Below are 12,768 nucleotides of genomic sequence, written 5' to 3'. Positions count from 1 at the left end.
CTTTCACTTGCTTGGTTAAAGTCACATGAAAATATTTTATATTACTTGTGACTACTGTGAAGGGTGTCATTTTCCTAATTTATTTCTCAGCCTGTTTATCCTTTGAGTAGAGGAAGACTACTGATTTGTTTGAGTAAATTTTATAACCCTACACTTTGCTGAAATTGTTTATCAGGTTAAGTTGTTCTCTGGTGGAATTTTGAAATCACATAAGTATATTATCATATCATCTGCAAATAGTGATATTTTGATTGCTTCCCTTCTAATTTGTATCCCTTTGACCTCCTTCTGTTGTCTGATTGCTCTATCTAGGACTTAGACCACTATATTGAATAAGTAGGGAGAGAGTAGGCAGCCTTGTCTAGTCTCTGATTTTAGTGGGATTGCTTCAAGTTTCACTCCATTTAGTTAGATGTTAGCTACAGGTTTGCTGTATATTGTTTTTACTAGGTTTAGATATGGGCCCTGAATTCCTGATCTTTCCAGGACTTTTATCATGAGGGATATTGAATTTTGTCACATGCTTTCTCCGCATCTAATGTAATGATCATGTGGTTCTTATCTTTGAGGTTGTTTATATAGTGGATTGAGTTGAAGGATTTCCATATATTTTTTCCTCCATCTTTATTAAATTGGTTATTTCTTATTTACATTTAAATAGTTATTCCCTATCCCAGTCCAGGCCAACATCCTCCTCACCCCTCCCCCTCCCCTTCTATTTGGGTGTTCCTCTCCCCACCCTACCCCATTACTGACCTCCCCACAAGAATTATCTCCACTGGGGGTTCAGTGTTGGCAGGACCACGGGTTTCCCCTTCCATTGGTTCTCTTACTAAGCTATTCATTGCTACCTATGCAGTTGAAACCCAGGGTCAGTCCATTTATAGTCTTTAGGTAGTGGCTTAATCACTGGAAGCTCTGGTTGGTTGGCATTGTTGTCCATATGAGGTCGAAAGCCCCTTCAAGCTCTGTCAGTCCTTTCTCTGATTCCTTCAACGGGGGTCCCATTCTCAGTTCAGTGGTTTGCTAGTGACATTCGCCTATATATTTGCCGTATTCTGGCTGTGTCCCTCAGGAGAGATCTACATCCGGTTCCTGTTACCCTGCACTTCTTTGCTTCATCCATCTTATCTTTTGTGGTGGCTGTTTATCTATTGGCCACATGTGGGGCAGGCTCTTAATAGGAACCTTGCCTCCATATTCCCTACCAAGGGTATTCTTGTTCCCCTTTTATAGAAGGAATGAAGCATTCACATTTTGGTCATCCTTCTTGAGTTTCATGTGTTCTGTGCATTTAGGGTAATTCGAGCATTTGGGCTAATAGCCACATATGAATGACTGTGTACCATGTATATTTTTCTGTGATTGAGTTACCTCACTCAGGATGACATTTTCCAGTTCCATCTATTTGCCTATGAATTTCAAAAAGTCATTGTTTTCGATAGCTGAGCAATATTCGATTGTGTAGATGTACCACATTTTCTGTATCCATTCCTCTGTTGAAGGGCATCTGGGTTCTTTCCAGCTTCTGGCAATTATAAATAAGGCTGCTATAAACATACTGGAGCATGTGTCTTTGTTATATGTTGGGGCATCTTTTGGGCATATGCCCAAGAGAGGTTTAGCTGGGTCCTCAGATAGTTCAATGTCCAATATTCTGAGGAACTTCCAGACCGATTTCCAGAATGGTTGTACCTGTCTGCAATCCCACCAACAATGGAGGAGTGTTCCTCTTTCTCCACATCCTCTCCAGCATCTGCTGTCAGCGGACTTTTTGATCTTAGCCATTCTGACTGGTGTGAGGTGAAATCTCAGGGTTGTTTTGATTTGCATTTCCCTTATGACTAAAGATGTTGAACATATCTTTAGGTGCTTCTCAGCCATTTGGCGTTCCTCAGCTGTGAATTCTTTGTTTAGCTCTGAACCCCATTTAATGGGGTTATTTTTCTGCCTGTAGTCTACCTTCATGAGTTCTTTGTATATTTTGGATATAAGCCCTCTATCAGTTGGAGAATTGGTAAAGATCTTTTCCCAATCTGTTGGTTGCCATTTTGTCCTAACAACAGTGTCCTTTGCCTTACAGAACCTTGTAGTTTTATGATATCCCATTTGTCGATTCTTGATCTTAAAGCATAAGCCATTGGTGTTTTGTTCTGGAAATTTACTCCAGTGCCCATGTGTTTGAGATTCTTCCCCACTTTTTCTTCTATTACTTTGAGTGTACCAGGTTTGATGTGGAGGTCCTTGTTTCACTTGAACTTAAGCTTTGTACAGGGTGATAAGAAAGGATTGATCTGCATTCTTCTACATGCTGACCTTCAGTTGAACCAGTACAATTCGCTGAAAATGCAATTTTTTCCCTTTGGATGGTTTTGGCTCCTTTGTCAAGAGTTAAATGACCATTGTTGTATGGGTTCTTTTCTGGGTCCTCAGTTCTAACCCACTGGTCTATCTGTCTGTCTGTGTACCAATACAATACAATTTTTATCACTATTGCTCTGTCATACTTGCTTGAGTTCATGGATAGTTATTCCTCTGGAAGTCCTTTTATTGTTGAGAATAGTTTTACCTATCCTGCGTTTTTTGTTATTCCAGATGATCTTGCATATTTTTCAGTCTAACTCTTTGAAGAATTGGGATGGAATTTTCATGGAGATTGAGTATATTGAACCATTCCTGCATCCCTGGGATGAAGCCTACTTGATAATGATGGATGATCGCTTGGATTCGGTTTGCAAGAATTTTATTGAATATTTTTGCGTTGATATTCATATGGGAAATTGGTCTGAAGTTTTCTTTCTTTGTTAGGTCTTTGGGTTGTTTCAGTATAAGAGTATTTGTGGCTTCATAGAAGGAATTAGGTAGTGATCTGTCTGTTTCTATTTCATGGAATAATTTCAAAAGTATTAGTATGAGGTCTTCTATGAAGGTCTGATAGTTTTTTGCACTAAACCCATCTGGTCCTGAGCTCTTTTGTTTGGGAGACTTTTAATAACTGCTTCTATTTCTTTAGGAATTATGGGGTTGTTTAGATGGTATATTTGTTCCTGATTCAACGTCAGACACAATTTTATGTAAGCACTTTCTGCATCATTATATTCTTCATTTTTACTTAAGAAACAAACTTTTTTTGTTTATTGGAGTTTAGAAAATGGTATTGAACATATCCAGACAATAAAATGTTGCTATGTATAAAGCCAACTAATGTTCCTATACATAACTGCAAACTCACCTAACTACAGTCTTTGTAGGATACAAGCAGATAAAATCTACTTAACAAACGTACTTCATATCACCCAGTTTTATTAGTATAATTTTATATTGCATATTAAATTTTTAAATCTTATATCTCTATGGATTTATACCTTTTAATGTATCCCACCCCCTTTTCTCTCCACTTCTAAATAAGTATATTTCTTTATATGAAAATCTGTCTCCACCACCCACATTCCTCCCTCCATCTACTTGAACTTTCCCTCTGCTCTTTCTTCTTTCTTCCCATTTCTCATCTCTTTTTATTTCTCTCTGATTGTTTGCATGTATGCATGGACTTGTGTGCATGTGCTTGTTTGTTTGTGTTTGCGTGTATGTGCCAATGCTTGAGCTAGAGTGGCCATATGAAGGTCAAAAGCAACTGTGTGGAAGCAGATATATTCTTCCACCATATGAGACCTTGTTTTAAAGTAAACACATACAAGAATATGTATGTAATATAGAAACACTAAATAAAAATTATTCTGTCACATATTTACAATGAGAATTATAATTAGTTACAGTAGAAATTTTATATGGTGCATTCTAAGACAACTTAGTTAATTTGTAATTCCTTATCAATTTTTCCTTTTTATTAAAAATATATTCATTTATCATATTATATATACATATATATATATATATATATATATATATATATATATATATATATATATATTGATTGATTGGAGTTTCCCCTCCCTCTATGGCTCCCAATTCTTTCTTACATTCCCTTTCATTTAGATCTAGCCAAACTTTGTCTTACTAGAAAATGACATATTTCTGAAAATAATGGTAAAATATAATAAAATAAAATATAGTAAAAAATATTATCACATAGAAGTTTGACAAGAGACAAACCAATAGATGGAAAGAGCCCATTGGTTTACCTACTCTGGAGTCGCATAAAACACTATAGTTTGTTGATTCTTAGCTGGAAAGATTTTATTCTCATTGTAACTCTTTCCTGAAGCAATTTTTATGTGAGGGTATTGCTACTGATGACAGGTTTTGCTACTAATTACTTAACAAAATTTTGATGGATTCAGCACAGGACTACACCTGATCTATTATAGATGCAATATCATCACCATATCTTCTTCCTTGATTTAGTTCATCGACAAGTAAGAGCATCATAAAGGTATTCAAGTGTATTTAGAACAGGAAATATTGCCAGACATTCAAATGCCTGTGAGAAGTCAACTTAGAAGTAAAGTGGAGATGACTGGAAATCAAGAGAAACTTATATTCCCCAGTAGCTTGAAATCTGAAACAGGACCTGTGAGTTTCTGTATACATATGCCATGGTACATATATGGAGGTGATGGAAAACTTTGTGGAGTTGGTTCTGTCCTTCTGAGTTTAGATGAGACAAGGGGAGTAAATTCAGATATTCAGGCTTGATGGCCAGCAACTTTACCTGTGAAACTATGTTTCTATTTCTCTATTATATATTTTCATCACATTTTCTGTTATTTCTTCCTATTACTAAAATTATAAAAGTAGAAATGCTTGTCAAATTCCAAAATTACTATGGAAAGTTTTTTTTAGTAGAGAGTTTATATTAACTTCTCCCTGAATCTCTGTATTTTATGTATATGTATGAGTTCTTATGTGTGTGTTTGTGCATGTATACATACATGTGTAGAAGCCATAGGCTGAAAATGAGTCTTTTCCTAGGTGTTTTCATATCACGTGATGAGACAGGATGTCTCAATAAACATGAATCTCATCAGTTCAGATAAACTGGTTTTCAAGTATCCCCCTGATATCAGCCTTACTTTACGTTGTTGGTACTAGAAATTCAGGCTCAAACCACTGTGTATGGCATTTCACTTCAGTTCTGGGGCTTTACCTTAAATTGGATCTTCATGATTGTATGACTATTGTGCTACCGACTGAACTTTCTTCCAGAACCCCTATATCTTCTTTTATATATCTGGTTCAATTCTCAGAAATAAGTATTACATTTATTTTCATCTTTAACCATCTATGAAAAAGAACAGAGAGCCGCAAAGAAATGAGAAAACTTCTCAGGTGGAACATAGATCCTCAGAAATGATCTGAAGAACAGAAGTTGATTCTGCAAAATGCATAGGTTTTCCTCTACCATGGCAAAGGGACATGCATGGTGGAATGTTCTCACTAGTAAGTATATATTAGTCAAAAAAAAAGTTGAAGCGCTCAATTGAGGACAACTGAGAACTGAGTATCACTGGATAGGGCAAATATGCAACCATAAGAGGGGGAGTGAGGGAGGGTCTGGCGATGGGGCTTGATGAGGAGGGGAACATGATCTGTTATTGAGTGGGGGAGAAGTACTGAGGACCAGCAGAAAGAAAATTTAAAACAAAAAACAAAACAAAACAAACAAACAAAAACAAAATCAGGTGACCTCCAAGGAAGGAGATTGGGGGGACCCTCTAGAATGTACCAGAGACCTGGGAAAGGAGAGATTCCAGGGACTCAAAGCAATGATTCCATAGATGAAATTCCCTACAGTGGGGAGAAGGAAATTATTGAACCAACCTCAAGCAGAAAGACAGGTCATCAAGTGAGGGATGGGGGTTTTATTCCCCAGTCAAAGCTCTGAGCCATAATTCTTCCTGTCTGAAAGAAAGGCACGATGGGAATCAAGAAGAACCTGAGAAAAAGATGGTACAGCAAGAGGCCCAAAGTAGCACCTAGCCCAAGGGGAGGCCCCAAGACCTGAGACCATTACTGAAGCTATGGGCCACTCACCAAAAGGAACCTAGCATGACTGCTGTCCAAAAGACCTAATAAGCAGCTGAAAGATTCAGATGAAGATATGTGTACCAAATCAATGAACAGCAGCAGCTGACACTTCTGGTGAATTAGGGAAAATCTGGAGGAAGCTGAGGAAGAGGGCAACCCTGTAGGAGAACCAGCATTCTCAATTAACTTGGATTCCTTAGATCTCTCAGACTCCCGATCACCCATCAAGAAGCATACACCAGCTGGGATGAGGACCCTAACATGTATAGCAGTAGACTCCTGGGTCTGGGTTCAATCATAGAAGATGCACCTAACCCTCAAGGGACAGAAGGCACCTGGGAGTCTAGAGGTCTGGTGTGGTTAGGGTTTAGGGGCATCCTTATGGATATAGGAGGGAACAGAGGAGGTATGGGATGGGGAACAATCAGACGGTGTTAAGTGACTCCCAAAATTTTGCGAAATAACTCTTGCAGTTGATGAACACGTTTGACTAATAAACATTAACTAACAGAAATCAAAAACCTACTTTATAGAAATGATAGGTGGTCTGAGAAAAAAATAAGGAAACAATACCCTTTAGAAGAGCTACAAGTAGGGGTTGGGGATTTAGCTCAGTGGTAAAGCGCTTGCCTAGGAAATGCAAGGCCCTGGTTTCAGTCCCCAGCTCCGAAAAAAAGAACCAAAAAAAAAAAAAGAAAAGAAAAAGAAGAGCTACAAGTAGTATACTATATCTTGGTATAACTTTAACCAGAAAGAGACACTTGTATGACAAAACCTTCATGTACCTGAAAGAAAATATAAAGAAAATATCAGAAGATATAAAGATCTGCCACAATCATAGATTCATAGGACTAACATAGTGAAAATAACCATCTTACCAAAAGTCATCTACAGGTTCAATGCAATTCTCTTCAACATTTCAACATGAGTTTTATAAACTTTGAAAGAGCAATTGTCACCTTCATATGGAAAAAAAACAAAACAAAGAAAACAACAACAATAGCAATGACAAAAAACAGAATAATTAGAACAATCCTAAACAATAACAGAACTTCTTCACCATCCCTGACTTCAAGAGCAATAGTAAAAACAAACAAACAAAACAAGCAAAGACAAACAAACAAAAAACCCACAATGGGATAGAAATACAAACACAGAAATAAACTCACACATCTATAAACACTTCTCCTTTTTTTTTTAAAGAAGTCAAAAACACACTGTGGGAAACATAATGCATCTATAACAATTAGTGCTAGTCTACCTGGATGTCTGCTTATTGAAGAAAACAAATATGTCTCCGTTTTCAAACTATACAAAACTCAACTCCATGTTGATGATTAAAGTCCTCAACATTAAAGTGAATACACTAATTGTAAAAATAGAAGAGAAAGTAGGGAACGGCCTTGAATGTATTCGTACAGGACATAATTTTCTAAACAGAATACCAAATGCTTCTGGTTCTAAGCTCAACAATTGATAAAAATTGGACCTCCTGAAACTGAAAAGATTTTTAAGGCAAAGAGCACTGTCAATAGGACAAAATGTCATATTGGGAAAAGATCTTCACTAACACCTGACAAAGGATTAATATCCAAAATGTATAAAGAACTCAAAAAGTTGTATGTCAGCACACCAAATAATTAAAGACCAGACTAGACTTTTGAATGATAAAAGCCAATGTACTTCACTTTTCTGGTCTCACTTTCCTTCCGTATGTTTTATTATAGGATCTTCAACCTCAACATCAATGCTATGTAAAGCTTATTACTGTGCTTTGCTTCTGCCATCCCTTAAGTAGGGCAATGTGAGGTAGAGGTGAGATGCTAGGGAGTAAGCACACATTGGGCAAAGTAAGGTGGACATAGAGAAATGAACTGTGAATGAAGTGTGTATTTTCCAGATTTCTTTCCTGAGTAGAAAACAGGAGATTTATTTCCCACAGACAAATCTCAGAATAGATATGATGTTCTTTTGTCTTGCTGGCACATTTCAACAGTTGATTTGTCTGGGGCAGGCAGGCACGGCTGTCTGTATGAACATGGTCTTTTCGTTTTAAGAATATGATACACTCAAAGCTACTTGAAGGGAGTGGCTAAGATGAACCCAAACCCATGGCTGGAGTAGGAAGTAATGCAACCTCACACATTGACTGCTGTCACAGTATGTAACTGATTTTGAGCATCATTGTTTGGGGACAGGATAAAGTATCTGGGCAAACACACACAGGGGAAGAGCCAGAAGAGAGGGAGAGAGAGAGGGAGAGAGAGAGAACCACAATCCCACCAATAAGAAAAGAGCGATGCTTTGCTAGCTATTAAGAAAAATTAGAAGCAGATGAGAAAAGTCCACATAGGTTTTATCAAATTTAGTTCCCCTTCTTCTACACGAACATTCTGATTTCTGTATAATTTAACCAAGAAATTGCAATTTAGGGTTTTTTTTTTTGGCTTAACCAGCAATTGCTTAGTAATTTGCTGGTTTAAAAACATTTGACTTTCCTTAAAACATCAAATATATGTTTATATTTGGGTTCAGTGATGATCTAACTAACTCTGGTTTTCCCAGCAATGAAGGTTTGCTTGTTTGAAGTAGGTGTAAGGGAAAAAAATTGAGTCAGAGAAAGCTTATAAAAGATTCCACATGATTAATTTCAGCAATTGTGCATCAATTTCTTTATTTGCTTTGGTTTGCTTTTTGTTAGTATGTGAAACATATCCCAAGGGCTCCCATATTAGATCAATTGTTTCCAGTTGATGGTGATGCTTGGGGAGGTTATGGAACCTTTTAAAGGTGTAACCTTGTTGGAAATAGTACATTATGGAGGTGGGCTTTTTGGCTTTTTATTCTCACCTCAGTCCAATATAAATCACCAAACACAAATCGGTGGCAAAGGCTTGATTCAGCAAAAATGCAAGCCTCTACCACATTTGCATAAGCCACTTTATAGACTCATGGAAAGCGAATAGCTCATTACTGCATGGAAAATGAGTCAAGGAAAGAGAAAAGGAAAAAAGAGAAAAGAAGAAAGCACACAAGGTTTTCTCAGTAGAAAAGTTCTTTGACAGAACCCAGCATGATAATTGTCTTAGATATCTTAGGGATATAAGGGATATAACAAATTATACTAAAAGGAATTTACATAAAGCTTTTGGACAACACCACATTAAATGGAGTAAAGCAATTCCACTATAATCATAAACCAGGCAACACTCTACGTCTATATTTAATATAGTACTTGAAATTCTAGTTGGAGCAATAAAACTGCCAAAAGAGATCAAAGGAATACAAATTGGAAAGGAAGAATTAAAAATATTGTTATTCCCAGATGTTATGATAATATGTGTAAGTGGCCTCAAAAATGTAACAGGGAACTTAGCTTCACTGGACTAGCTGTCACAAGATTAATTCACACAAGTCAATAGACTTTCTATATACTAACAACAAAGTGAATGATCAAGAAATCAAAAAACAACACCTTTAAAAAGTAGCCTAAAATATTATGAAATATTTTGGGGTATCGCTAAACAAGATGTGTGTGACAAAACTCCAATTTTTGAAAAAAGAAAATGTAGATGGTATTTAAAGTTGGAAATGATCTCCTATACTCATGGATCAGTAGGATTAACAAAGAAAAAATGGGTGTCCTACCAAACGTAATCCACAGATTCAGTGCAATCCCAATCAAAATACCAACATCATTCTTTAGAGACCTTTAAAGAACAATTTTCTACATCAGAAGGAAAAACAAAAACAAAACAAAATGAACAAATAACAACAACCCAGCATAGTTAAAAAATTACTAGACCACAAAGATCTGCTGGAGTTATTACCATCTTTGATGTGAAGTTGGACTATAGAGCTATTGCAATAAAATCCTCATGCTATTGGCATAATAACAGACATTTTGATCAGTGGAATTGAACTGAAAAACCAGACATAAATCCACACGCTTATGAACATCTGATTTTATATAAAGAAGGAAGAAAAAGAAAACATCTTCAACAATTTGTGTTCACCAAATTAGATATCTGTATTTAAATAATGCTACACAATTCTTATTTATCACACTGCACAAAACTCTAGTACACATAGAACAAAGAAATCAACATGAAGCTAGATACACTGAACCAAACAGAAGAGAAACTGGGACCAGTCTTGAATACACTCTTTCAAGAGACTTTATGAATAGAATACTTATAGGAAACACACTAAGATCAACAATTAGTAAAAGGAATGAAGTGGGCTGAAGAGGTGGCCCAGTGTATAAAAATGCTCTTTTACACAAACATGATGAACACAAACATGATGAATACAATCAGCCAAAGTCAATTACAACAGCAATTGTTTGGACTTGTTGGAAGAGACAGAAGTTTGATACAGGAAAATCCCTGGAAATCTTTACAGCAGATAGCTATATGTGATGCAAAACACAAGAGATCCCATATCAAGCATGAGAGAAGCCAAAGACCAATATCCAATATTGTATTCTGACTTCCTCTCATTCTCCTGATATAGATGTGTTCCTAAACATATTCACAGAGCAGAACATATAGAGACATATACATATACATGTTTTAAGAAATGGTGGGAACATTGATGAGATGCAAAGGAATATGAATCCTTTGGAGGAAAAAATTCATATAAAAATCACCAAAATCTTGAAGAAACACTAGCAAATTGCTGTCACCTAAGGGGGAAAGAACATGGGGACCATGAAATGAGATGTGTTGAGTAGGCATGAGTTGAGAAGCAGTTGGAGATAAATGAGGGTGGGGATGAGGCTCAAAGGAGCATCTGTGGCTAAGTGGTTTTATGGGAAACCAGTTGTAAATGAAACTTACCAGCTTGACCACCACCCCGAATGCCAACTAATCTTCATAATGACAGCCAAACATCCTGTTTGCTCACTGAAGATGATTTAATGACATGGAATGGTTTCATGAAGTCAGGAATGTCTGTGCTACTGTTCCCTTTGCTTATTGCCTATAAAAGGACTACTGTTGTTGGCTGCCCATAGGCTTTGGAATTAAACAGTGCTGTGTACCTCATTGTATGTTGTTTAGAAATGAGAGGATTCTGTCTTTCAGTAACAATACCTAAGAATGAAAAGATATATAATAAGAGAATTTTGCCATAATTTTCTAAATTCTAATAGAATATTTAAAAAAAGGACTAAAGTATTTATTTGTTTATTGTTGATTTTGATGATTATTGATTTATAGATCATGTAACTGCCTGTCCCTTCTAGCAAACACCAGGTCAGTTTCTCATCAGCTCAGTTTCTCTCTCCCTCTTTTTCTCTACTCCTACCCAATCTTGGTTGTTGACTGCAAGGCAATTACATCAATAAATGTTCCTTTCAGTGAACAGACTAGTCTCTACATAGCCTTCAAATGATCATTTGCAGTGAAGAGAGGCCAAGAAGGAGTGATGCCTTCAAATCCAAAGAGGATCTTCTGGCTCTTACTTCCCTCTGTCACTGTTTAGAGACAAGAAAAAGTAAGCTACTAAACATTATAATTTCCTTTTGTGAAAATATTTACTCCCAGAAAATGTCCTCATGATACTTTGGAATATTTAATCAAATAATATAAGCAGTTTTATAATAAAACCAAATTAATAGAAATTTTAGATGATTAAATTAAGAGTATTTATAATGTTTTCTGTTTGAAAACATCATAATTGAGGACTAACTTTTGTGAAAAGAAAACTCATATTAAAGAGTAACAAAGCTTCTGGTTTCTGCCTGTGCCCAGAGCTGACAGGGTCCCACAGCTCTCTGTACCCTAATCCCATGGGGAAGAAAGCTGGACTCTCAGAAATGCTGACAATCCTGAGAGCTCAGGGGAGACCACTACTTCTGCTCACATTCCTGGCCCAAGAAGTATCCACCTAGAGCCCTTTGGACATAGGAACCTAGTAGCAGTCAGGGAGAGGATCCTTCCAGTCTCTGACTGTGCCCAGAAATGAAAGTCAGTCACAAGGAGAGCTGAAACACCTGATTGTAGAGGTTAGACAAAGATTTCCACCCAGAGGACCCAACAGGGACTCTCAGGACACAAAAATCGAGGAACAGTCTGGAACAGGATGCTTCTAGTTTCTGTCTGGAAGTTGAATAACACTCTACTCAATTATAACTTGCTCAAGGAAGAAATAAAGAAAGGAATTAAAGACTTTTTAGAATTTAATGAAAATGAAGGCACAGCATTCCCTAACTTATGGGACACAATGAAAGCGGTACTAAGAGGAAAACTTATAGCTCTGAGTGCCAGGAAAAAGAAACTGGAAAGAGCATATATCAGCAGCTTGACAGCACATCTAAAATGTCTAGAACAAAAAAGAAGCAAAAACACACAGGAGGAATAGTCTGCAGGAAATAGTCAAACACAATAATGAAATCAGCCAAGTAGAAACAAAAAGGACTATACAAAGAATCAACAAAACCAGAAGCTAGTTCTTTAAGAAAATTAACAAGATAGACAAACCCTCAGCCAGACTAACTGGAGGGACAGAGAGAGTATCCAAATTAACAAAATCAGCAATAAAAAGGGAAACTTAACTACAGAATCTGAGGAAATTAAAAAATTATCATATCTTACTACAAAATGGACAATTTTCTAGACAGATATCTGGTATCAAAGTTAAATCAGAGTCAGATAAACCATCTTAATAGTACCATAACTTCTAAATTAATAGAAGAGGTTATTAGAAGTCTCTCAATCAAATAAAGACCAGTTCCAGTTGGATTCTTGCAGAATTTTATTAGACCTTCACAGAAAA

Source organism: Rattus norvegicus, chromosome 13, assembly GCF_036323735.1.
Source record: "Rattus norvegicus strain BN/NHsdMcwi chromosome 13, GRCr8, whole genome shotgun sequence".
Taxonomy (NCBI): domain Eukaryota; kingdom Metazoa; phylum Chordata; class Mammalia; order Rodentia; family Muridae; genus Rattus; species Rattus norvegicus.
The sequence above is the reverse complement of the archived record's forward strand: the minus strand, read 5'-3'. Positions refer to the sequence as shown.